Source organism: Oryctolagus cuniculus, chromosome 2, assembly GCF_051225735.1.
Source record: "Oryctolagus cuniculus isolate XC-2025 breed Fujian yellow rabbit chromosome 2, ASM5122573v1, whole genome shotgun sequence".
Taxonomy (NCBI): Eukaryota; Metazoa; Chordata; class Mammalia; order Lagomorpha; family Leporidae; genus Oryctolagus; species Oryctolagus cuniculus.
In genome coordinates, this window is record NC_142868.1 from 200,653,594 (window position 1) to 200,665,652 (window position 12,059).

Sequence of the window (12,059 nt, forward strand, 5' to 3'; positions counted from 1 at the left end):
CAGTCTCTTTATAACCTATCACATAGTAGCTACCATTAATCAAGTGCGTACTCTATGGCAGCCTCTGAGTTAGGCCCTTCATCTTTCTGTTAAGATTTATTTATTTATTTGAAAGTCAGAGTTACAGAGAGAAGGAGAGACTCAGGGAAAGAGAGAGAGAGAGAAAGAGAAAGAGAGAGAGAGAGATCTTCCATCCTCTGGTTCACTCTCCAAATGGCCGCAACGGCCAGGGCTGGGTCAAGCCAAAACCAGGAGCTTCCTCCAGGTCTCCCTGTTAATGCAGGGGCCCCAAGCATTTGGACCATATTCCACTGCTTTTCCCAGGCCATTAGCAGGGAGATGGATTGGAATTGGAGCTGCCAGCTCAGGAACTAGCACCCATATATGGATCCCGGTGCCACAGGCAGCAGCTTTATCTGAGCGCCCTCATCTTAATCAAATCTTCCAACAGCCCTGCTGAGGAAGAAACTGAGGGTCACAGGACCTAAATATCTCACCTGAAGACATTCGTCCAAGGAAGGGGCATTGTGGATCCAAACTTGAGCCTGTGCAGTTCCAAAGTCTGGCTTCTTCCAGTTCAGCTCTATTGCTTCCACAGGTTTGCATGCATGATGAATTTTAGTGCTTGTATTCTCATTACCATAGAATTATTTTAAGAAAATAAAACCCATTCTTGCAAAGTGTCAATATTTTTTATTTATTTAATTTGGCAAAATACTCAGACATGTAAGTTTCCTATCATTTTGAACTGAAAGAAAATTGCACGTTAAAAATGTAACTTGCCAAGTTTCCACAATGATTGTATGTGATTTTTAAAATCAGAGAAAAGAAAGCATTGTTCTAAAATATCATATTTGGATTCTATAAATATGTAAAAGCTGTTAGTTTCTTCCTGGGCACTGGGCTGATGAGCTGCACCCATTGGACATAGCTCGTTTTAAGCTGTAGCTCTGTGGCAGATGGTGGTGGCCTGTCTTTATGAAGAGGCTGTGGCCGAGAAGGTGGAGTAAACATGCCGAGGTGCTGGTGCTGGCACCGACACCAGGCCTCCCTTCCAAGTGCAGCCACTCTCTGCTCTGTTCCTGCTCTCAGACTTGCGCATGCCAGGGTAGGTCTGGTTAAAACACAGCCCCGGTACATCTGAGCTGAGACCGGAGATTCCCCACATCTGCTGGGCTGCCGAGCAATATTGCTGGTCTAGACTGACTCAACAAATAGCAAAAGACGCACAAGTGAAATCAAACTTTCAGAAATTTAAATATCTTTCAATTCTTATGTTTAATAGTAGTATTTTCTGATCTTCTAGAATAATCTTTATATTTTCAAGGACTGATCATCTACCCTTTTAATTGATTACACCACTAAGACTTTTTTTTATTATTTATTTGACAGGTAGTTATAGACAGTGAGAGAGAGAAACAGAAAGATCTTCCTTCCATTGGTTCAATCCCCAGATGTCTGCTACAGCTGGTGCTGTGCCTATCTGAAGCCAGGAGCCAGGTACTTCTCCTGGTCTCCCATTTAGTGCAGGGGCCCAAGTACTTGGGCCATCCTCCACTCCCCTCCCAGGCCACAGCAGAGAGCTGGACTGGAAGAGGAGCAACTGGAACTAGAACCCAGCACCCATATGGATGCCGGTGCTGCAGGCGGAGGATTAACCAAGTGAGCCACGGCACCAGCCCTGAGACTTCTTCAATAGTTTTCTGTGTTCCAACAGGTAGGAGGTAATAAAATATAGACAATGAAGCATAACTCTTCAATTTCCTGGGTTCAAGCTATTGTTTCAGCTTATCACTAATCTACTTGTCAATTACTATGAAAATGACTTGACATAATTCAAACAAAATGTATAGGGTTGGTGCTTAAACTAGGCATTAAGATGCACTCTTTTCCGGTTACCGCGGCGCGAGGAGCCATGAGCAGCAAAGTCTCTCGCGGCACCCTGTACGAGGCGGTGCGGGAAGTCCTGCACGGGAACCAGCGCAAGCGCCGGAAGTTTCTGGAGACGGTGGAGCTACAGATCAGCTTGAAGAATTATGACCCCCAGAAAGACAAACGCTTCTCGGGCACCGTCAGGCTGAAGTCCACGCCCCGCCCCAAGTTCTGCGTGTGTGTCCTGGGCGACCAGCAGCACTGCGACGAGGCCAAGGCTGTGGACATCCCCCACACGGACATCGAGGCGCTCCAGAAGCTCAACAAGCCTTGCGGCGCCGGCACACCGGGTTCTAGTCCCAGTTGGGGCGCCGGATTCTGTCCCGGTTGCCCCTCTTCCAGGCCAGCTCTCTGCTGTGGCCAGGGAGTGCAGTGGAGGATGGCCCAAGTGCTTGGGCCCTGCACCCCATGGGAGACCAGGAAAAGCACCTGGCTCCTGGCTCCTGCCATCGGATCAGCGCGGTGCGCCGGCCGCAGCGCGCCGGCCGCGGCGGCCATTGGAGGGTGAACCAACGGCAAAGGAAGACCTTTCTCTCTCTGTCTCTCTCTCTCTGTCTCTCTCTCTCACTGTCCACTCTGCCTGTCAAAAAAAAAAAAAAACAAAAAAAAAAAAAAACAAAACAAAAAGAAGCTCAACAAGAACAAGAAGCTGGCCAAGAAGTATGACGCCTTTTTGGCCTCAGAGTCTCTGATTAAGCAGATCCCACGAATCCTGGGCCCAGGCCTAAATCAGGCTGGCAAGTTCCCCTCCCTGCTGACACACAATGAGAACATGGTGGCCAGTTGATGAGGTGAAGTCCACGATCAAGTTCCAGATGAAGAAGGTGCTGTGTCTGGCTGTGGCAGTCGGCCACGTGAAGACGACAGACGATGAGCTTGTGTACAACATCCACCTGGCTGTCAACTTCCTGGTGTCACTGCTCAAGAAGAATTGGCAGAATGTCCGGGCTTTGTACATCAAGAGCACCATGGGCAAGCCCCAGCGCCTGTACTAAAGCACACCCTAATAAACCCTGGTGCCACCGTAAAAAAAAAAAAAAAAAAAAAGATGCTAGCATGGAGCTGGCACGGTTGCGTAGTGCGTAAAACCACTGCCTGCAATGCTGGCATCCAATGTAGGCGCCAGTTCGGGTCCTGGCTGCTCCACTTCCGATACAGCTCTCTGCTGTGGCCTGGGAATGCAGTGGAGGGTGGCCCAGGTGGTCGGGCCCCTGCACCCATGTGGGAGACCAGGGGAGACTCCTGGCTCCTGGCTTCGGATCGACTCAGGATGTGTGGCCATTTGAGGAGAATCAGAGATGGAAGACCTTTCTGTGTACCTCCCTCTCTCTGTATGTAGCTCTGCCTCTCAAATAAATAAATGAATCTTTATTTAAAAAAAAAATGCTAGGCCGGTGCCGTGGCTCAATAGGCTAATCCTCCACCTAGCGGTGCCGGCACACCGGGTTCTAGTCTCGGTTGGGGCGCTGGATTCTTTCCCAGTTGCCCCTCTTCCAGGCCAGCTCTCTGCTGTGGCCCGGGAAGGCAGTGGAGGATGGCCCAAGTCCCTGGGCCCTGTACCCCATGGTAGACCAGGAGAAGCACCTGGCTCCTGCCTTCAGATCAGTGCGGTGTGCCCGCCGCAGCACGCCAGCGTGGCGGTCATTGGAGGGTGAACCAACAGCAAAAGGAAGACCTTTCTCTCTGTCTCTCTCTCTCACTATCCACTCTGCCTGTCAAAAAAAAAAAAAAAATGCTAGCTTAAGATATCCTTGTCCCTCATCAGGCTACCTAGGTTCAATTTCTAGCCACAGCTTCTGACACTATCTTCTTGCTAATGCTGACCCTGGGAGGAAGCAGTGGTGGCCTGACTGACCTGAGTTCCTAACACTTATGTGGGGGACCTAGATTGAGTTCCTGGCTCCTGGACTCTGCCTGTCCCCACTTCCATCTGCTGGTTCATTCCCCAGATGGCCACTCAGGTCCGAGCAGGGCCCAGCCAAAGCCTGGAGACAGGTGCTTTGTCTGGGTCTTCCAAACACATGGGCCAACCTCTGCTGCTTTCCCAGGTGCATTAGCAAGGAGCTGGATCAGAAGTGGAGCAGCCAGGACACAAACCAGTGCCCATATGGGATGCAGGCATAGCAGGTGGCAGCTCTACCTGCCATGGCACAACACTGGCCCTGATGAATTGACATTTTTAAGGACAAGTTTTAATAGCTTAGATTATCCAGCTGGAAGTGGTTTTGAATCAGTGTGTTCCTTGTCATTCAAAATCTTCAGAGCAATGTCATATGACAAGGAGATAAGGCCATTGGACTGGCTGTTGGAAATAAATCCATCTATGGGATCGTTTTAGGGCTAACATTCTGAATATTAGAACTAATTGTAAAGGCCATTCTTTAGCCCATAAAATCAGACAAACCTACTAAAAATGTCTACAGGTACCTTGAAAATAAATGGAGAGTTTGGAAAATCTCTTGTAGCATATGAGTGCTGGGCAGAGGTTCTGAGGATAGAACAGAGCTCTTGCTATTGTTGCTTTTTTTTAATATAGAAAGGGTTTTATATTATAATTCTAAGTAACTCAAGCCCTAAACTTGAAAATTTTCTAGAATATAATTTCATCATTGCCACAATTAAGTCCTAAAAGAAATCAGAAGTTGAACTATTTGGACTTGTATTTTGAACTAGAATAATATGTATTGGAATTATCGCAAGTACTTACTGAGTGAGGTATGCACTAATGATGTTTTGATATTTCTTATTTCACTCTACTCTCTTAAATTCTTCTATTTGACATAGAAAAGAAAGGAAAACAGACCTCACTTTCCATTTCCGAAAGTATTGTGGATAAAATTTATTTTGATGATTAGACATCAAGTGCTTCATTGCAGAGATCATTTGCATGCATTTTTTTAGAGTTTTGAATGAATATTTGTAGTGTGCCCAAAGGTGCACATTAGTTCAGAAATGGTTGTTAAAGTTTGTATTCTTTTTAATTAAACAGCACAAAGTACTGGAAATAAATGTGATTACTACTGCATTTCATGTCTGTTAGAATTAAGCAGCCGTAATAAGCATGTGCAGTAAAATCCCCCTTTCTAATTTTTGCAGAATCAATACCTTGAATTGTGCTGGGAGGCTCTTTAAGTCACGCAAAGCTACTTAGTATTCACAAGGTTTTCTTCTTCCACGAGAAGAAGGAGTTCCACGAGGACCAAATGAGTGACTACATTTACGTCCACACAGAATACCTCTTGCATGCTTCTATATGCAATTCTTTCAAATTCATGTGCTGTATCCCACCAAAGAGTAAATTTAATACTGTACAATTTAGTGAAGTACAGGTACTTGGATCCAACTCATTCTGACAGCTTTTGAGAATGAGGGATTGAAAAATAAATGATAGGTAAAACGTAAATTTTACCTTGCATTAGAGAATTGTGGGGGAAAAAGGCAAGGGTTTTTGTTTGCTTGCTTTTAGAAATGACCTAAACGAAAGATCTCTGTTAGTGAGATCCCAGCGGAAAGAATGGGCCATCAAAGAAGGAGATACCTTTTGTTGAAGAGAGGCGAGAACTTCCATTTTGCCTTGTCTAGATAATGTCGGAGTTGGCAAACTCAAGAGGCTTCCATAGCCTTGGCAGCTCATGACAAGAGCCTAGGATGATTACTGATGTCATAAATAAGAGTGTCAATTGTAAAATCAACAACGGGAGTCACTGTGCACTTACTCCCCATGTAGGATCTCTGTCTTTAATGTGTTGTACTATGTGAATTAAGGGTAAAACTACTACTAAAACAGTACTCTACACTTTGTGTGTCTGTGTGGGTGCAAACTGTTGTAATCTTTACCTAATATATACTGTTTATCTTCTGTATATAAAGATAATTGAAAATGAACCTTGATGAAGAATGGGATGGGATAGGAGAGGGAGTGGAAGATGGGATGGTTGCAGGTCGGAGGGAGGTTATGGGGGAAAAAGCCACTATAATCCAAAAGCTGTACTTTGGAAATTTATATTTATTAAATAAAAGTTAAAAAAAATACAGTTCCTTTCACAGTGGCTGAAACACTCTGGGTTGTCACACCGGCACTTTAGGAAGATGCCACGTGTTTTGTCCGTTTCACACGGGAGGCTCCCTTTGACTGCAGCTCACAATGTCTGTTGGCAACAAGGACCTTTACTGGATACTCCCTGGCAGCTCACAGACTTTTCAGCATCCCTGAGAACGTGGAACTCACAGTCCTAGCACCGGCTACTGCGATTTCACGGACCTGAAGCAAGCAACTCAGACTGCAGTGCTGAAAAACACACCCCACAGCCACAAATGGCAGCCAGGGCTGGGGTCTCCCACTCTGACCTCTTGTCCTCCAGGAGCACGCAGCACACCTGGCCCTCCTAACTTGTGCCTCTTCTCCTCACAGGCACCAGTCCCTCATTAGCCTCTTCCTACGTCTCCCCTTGCACACCTCTCTTCCAGAGTCAACATCTCTGGGAAGCCCCAAACCACCATCCTCCCTACAAGCTCATCTCCCAGTGGACCAGCAGTGCGCCACACCCCTCCCCAGCAGTGTGCCACACCCCTCCTCAGTAGTGTGCCACACCCCTCCCCAGCAATGCGCCACACCCCTCCCCAGCAGTGCACCACACCTCCCCCAGCAGTGCCCATGCCGCCTGTGCCCCCTCCCCAGCAGTGTGCCACATCCCTCCCCAGCAGTGCGCCACACCCCTCCCCAGCAGTGCACCACACCTCCCCCAGAAGTGCCCATGCTGCCTGTGCCCCCTCCCTGAGGAATGCACAGAAGTAGCCAATTTACCGCTGCTCTGTCTTTCTAGGCTGTGAGCAGCCAGAAGACAGGTGCAAGGCTCCTTCCCCACTCCAGGGGCTTCTGGCTACACAGTTTTGGGTTTTGTTTTCAAGTAAGCAGAGAAGAACTCTGTGTTTCCCATTTGCAAGACTTTCAGATTGGCCACAGACTACCAGGATGCACACTGTAAGGATTTAAATATAGGGCACTTTTTCACCTGATAAGTTTCAGAAGTATAAAGTGATACAGGTATTCATTGATAAAGATAGATAGATTTATAGATATTGCTGTAAGTAGCTGACGTGAGTGATGTGTTCTAGAGGACATTAGTGATGTGTTCTAGAGGGCTCAAAGTTCTCATAGCAGAGTGCATGAGAGTCCCACCCAGACCCTCCTCACCACACTCTTGCCTTGGGTCTGCCCAGGTTCTGCCAGTGCTTGCGCAGGGTCCACACAGTCACTACATACTCTCCCTCCCCAGAGCTAGTGTTCTGTTCACCTGCATTCATGTGGCTCCATGAGCAAGATTTGATGGCGACATGACAGGGTGTGATTGTGACTTTCACATATAATGCTAGCTTGGAATCTGATGTTCCTGCAGAATGAGTTACTATTTATAAAGTAGATACATGTAATGAAATATGTTGATACCATGTGTGTGTGTTTCCGTGTTTTTTTTTTATTTTACATTTTATTTTATTTATTTGAGAGAGAGACCTCCTATTCACCACTTCCTTTTCCAAATGCCCACAACAACCAAGGCTGGATCAGACTGAAGCCAGGAACTGGGTGTCGCTCCCCCTCTTCGTGGAGGAACGACACAGGACCCTGCGCTGTTCTTTTGTCTGCTCGGCCCTTCCCGGGTTTGCTGCTGGTTCTTCCCGGGTTGGCTGCCAATCCTTCCACCTCCGTGGAAGGGCGGCTCCCCCTGCCACTTTCCCCACTTCTGCGGGGAAGCAGCACACCGCCGGCCGGCTCTCTCGGGGGCTGCTCAGATGTTATCCGGATGTTCCCCTTAGATGTTCCTGGTGCATGTTGTCTCTCTCCTCCTTTATAGTCCTCTTCCACCAATCCCAACTCTGCTACCCACACGCCAAGTAGGCTGCTCTCCTCCAATCAGGAGCAGGATCAGCTCCTGCAGGTTATTGGTCGAACTGGAGGCAGCTGTGTAAAAGTTGTTTACTCCTCTCCCAGCGCCATATTGTGGGAGAGCAGATGCATAGAATAAATCTTAATTCCAGTAACTTAGTCTAGTCCGAGTTGCTCCCCACACTGGGGACTCCATCTGCGTCTCCCACATGAGTGGCAGGGACACAAGTTTTTAAACCATCAGCTGCTGCCTCCCAGAGCACACAGTAGCAGGCTGCTGGAATTTGGATTTAATCCAAATCTCAAGCAATCTGAGTTGGGATAGGAGTGTCCAAAGCAGCAGATTAACCACTGCACCAAAAGACCACCCTAAAAATTTTTTAAAAGGACTTGTATAAGAAAAACTGGGAAGCCAACATTGTGGTGCAGAGTTAACCACCACTCGAGATGCCAGCATCCCAGCATCGGAGGGCCAACTTGAGTCCTGTCTGCTCCTCTTTCTAGTCTGCTTCCTGTTGATATGCGAGATAGTAACAGGAAAGCAGAAGACAATGGCCCCAGACTCGGGACCCTGTCACCCAATGCAGACCAAGATGGAGTTCCTGCTCCTGGTTTCAGCCTCACCCAGATCTGGCTGTTGTGGCCTTTTGGGAAGCAATGCAGCAGATGAATTCATTCTCTCTCTCTCTCTCTCTCTCTCTCTCTCTCTGTCATGCCACCATTCATGCAAATAAGTAAATAAATCTTCTTTAAAAAAATAAAGGAAGGAAAGAGAAAAGCTGGATCCTTAAGTACAAAATCACGGAAAATTTTGCTTTGACTGTTAAAACTATTTTTTGCTTTCAGATTATTTCTTGTTCCTATGAAGAAGAGGACCACATTATAGCACAACAGCTTTAGGTGGAAAACAAGCCAGAAGGGACCATGTGTGAAAATCCAGAAACTGGAGACAAATGAAGTCAGTCACAAGTTCCAGATGCTGGTGGCTAACCAGACAACAGGCACAGCCAGGATGGCAAATTCTCACCTTAGAGCCAAGCACAGCCTCAGAACAACGGGCCAATACCCTGAGATGTGTTCTAACATAACCTGTCTTCTGGAACTTGCTTTGATGGAAAGGTCCTGTTGTTTTTTTTTTTTTCACTGATATACAGAATTTTCTATATTGCCTACATGTATTAGCTACCATAAATCAGAGAAAACATGTGATATTTGTCTTTTTAGTTCCGGCTTATTTCACTAAGCATGACGATCTCCAGTTGCATTCACTGTATTGCAAAAGTCAGGATTTCCCTCCGCCTGCCGCGCCAGCACCTCGGGTTCTAGTCCCGGTTGGGGCACCAGATTCTGTCCCGGTTGCTCCTCTTCCAGTCCAGCTCTCTGCTGTGGCCAGGGAGTGCAGTGGAGGATGGCCCAAGTGCTTGGGCCCTGTACCCCATGGGAGACCAGGAGAAGCACCTGGCTCCTGCCTTCAGATCAGCGCAGTGCCAGCCATAGCCACCATTTGGGGAGTGAACTGACGGAAAGAAGACCTTTCTCTCTCTCTCTCTCTCTCTCTCTCACTGTCCAACTCTGCCTGTCAATAAAAAAAGTCAGGATTTCATTCTTGTTATGGCTGAGTAATATTCTGTGGTGGATGCATATGACATTTCCTTTAACTAGTGAGCAGTTGATGGAAATTAGGCTGATTCCATATCCTAGCTACTGGGGGTTGAGGTGCTTTAAGCATGAGAGTACAGGTAACTCTTTCATGTGCTGACGTTATTTCCATTGTATATATTCCCAGGAGCGGGAAGGATGGGTCACATGGTACATCTGCTTTCATATTTCACAGAAATCTCAATACTGTCTTCCATAATGGTTGTACTAGTTTACATTCCCACCAACAATGTATTAAGGTACCTTTCTCTCCACATCTGCACTAACATTAGTTATTTTTGATTTTTGTATGATAGCCATTCTAACTGGGGTGATACCCCATTGGGGTTTTTATTTGTGTTTCCCTGATGGCTAGTGATGCTGAGCTTATTTCCATATGCCTGTTGGCTATTTATATTTCATTCTTTGAAAATTTCATATTCATTTGCTTTCCCCATTTCTTAACTGTATTGTTTTGATGCTGTAGAATTGCTTGAGCTCCTTATGTATTCTGGATATTAATCCTTTATTGGATGCAAAGTTTGCAAATATTTTCTCCCATTCTGTCAGTTGCCTCTTCATTTTGTTAATTGTTTCCTTTGCTGTACAGAAGCTTCTTAGCTTGATGCAATCCCATTTGTCTATTTTTGCTTTTTTTCCCTTTTTTTATTTAGTAAATATAAATTTCCAAAGTACAGTTTATGAATTACAATGGTTTCCCCCCTCCATAATTTCCCTCCTACTCTCACCCCTCCCATCTCCCGCTCCCTCTCCCATTTCATTCACATCAAGATTCATTTTCAATTATCTTTATATACAGAAGATCAATTTAGTATATATTAAGTAAAGATTTCATCAGTTTGCACCCACACAGAAACACAAAGTGTAAAATACTGTTTCAGTACTAGTTATAGCATTACTTCACATTGGACAACACATTAAGGACAGATCCCACATGAGAAGTAAGTACACAGTGAGTCCTCTTGTTGACTTAACAACTTGACACTCTTGTTTATGGCGTCAGTAATCTCCCTAGGCTCTAGTCATGAGTTGTCAAGGCTATGGAAGCCTCTTGAGTTCGCCAACTTCGATCTTATTCTGACAGGGTCATAGTCAAAGTGGAAGTTCTCTCCTCCCTTCAGAGAAAGGTACCTCCTTCTTTGACGGCCCCATTCTTTCCACTGGGATCTCACTTGCAGAGATCTTTCATTAAGGTCTTTTTTTTTCCAGAGTGTCTTGGCTTTCCATGCCTAAAATACTCTCATGGGCTCTTCAACAATATCCGAATGCCTTAAGGGCTGATTCTGAGGCCAGAGTGCTCTTTAGGACATCTGCCATTCCATGAGTCTGCTGTGTATCTCGCTTCCCACTTTAGATCGTTCTCTCCCTTTTTTATTTATCATTTAGTATTTGCAGACACTAGTCTTGTTTGTGTGATCCCTTTGACTCTTAGACCTATCACTATGATCAATTGTGAACAGAAATTGATCACTTCGACTAGTGAGATGGCATTGCTACATGCCACCTTGATGGGATTGTATTGGAATTCCCTGGAATGTTTCTAATTCCACCATTTGGGGCAAGTCTGATTGAGCATGTCCCAAATTGTACATCTCCTCCCTCTCTTATTCCCACTCTTTTATTTAACAGGGATCACTTTTCAGTTAAAATTTAAACACCTAAGAATAATTGTGTGTTAATTACAGAGTTCAAGCAATAGTACTAGAACAAAAAAAAAATACTAAAATGGATAAAGTATTACATTGTACATCAACAGTCAGGACAAGAGCTGATCAAGTCACTGTTTCTCATAGTGTCCATTTCACTTCTACAGGTTTCCCTTTTGGTGCTCAGTCAGTTTTCGCCGCTCAGGGAGAACATATGATATTTGTCCCTTTGGGACTGGCTTAATTCACTTATCATGATGTTCTCCAGATTCCTCCATCTTGTTGTAAATGACCTGATTTCGTAGTTTTTGACTGCTGTATAGTATTCTATAGAGTACCTGTCCCATAATTTCGTTATCCAGTCTACTGTTGATGGGCATTTGGGTTGGTTCCAGGTCTTAGCTATTGTGAATTGAGCTGCAATAAACATTAATGTGCAGACAGCTTTTTTGTTTGCCAATTAAATTTCCTTTGGGTAAATTCCAAGGAGTAGGATGGCTGGGTTGAATGGTAGGGTTATATTCAGGTTTCTGAGGAATCTCCAGACTGACTTCCATAGTGGCTTTACAATTTGCATTATTGACAAGTAATAACTTGGTCCTGTCATTTTCCATAAATATTCCTACTGTTTCTTTCTGTTTGTTCTCTTACCAGGAGGTTTTCTGTCTTCACATTCTTTCATGATGCTGATTTTCTTCCTCTGTCTGTGTGTAGTACAACCTTAGGTATCATTTGTAAGGCTCACTAGGTGATGACAAACTCTGAATTTTTCTCATAATGGAAGGTCTTTATTTTAGCTTCATTTATGAATGATAGCTTCACTGGGTAAAGTATTCTGGGTTGGCAGGTGTTTTTTTTTTTTTTTTCCTTTTAGGATTTGGCTATGTCTCTCCATTCTCTCTTGGCCTATACGTTTCTTTTGAGAAATCTGCTCTCAG

At 45.2% G+C, this 12,059-nt stretch overlaps 1 pseudogene; it reads left to right on the forward strand.

Moving 5' to 3' along the window:
• Window positions 1-1,858: 1,858 nt before the first annotated feature.
• Window positions 1,859-3,003, forward strand: LOC100347015 (large ribosomal subunit protein uL1-like; annotated as a pseudogene).
• Window positions 3,004-12,059: the final 9,056 nt, after the last annotated feature.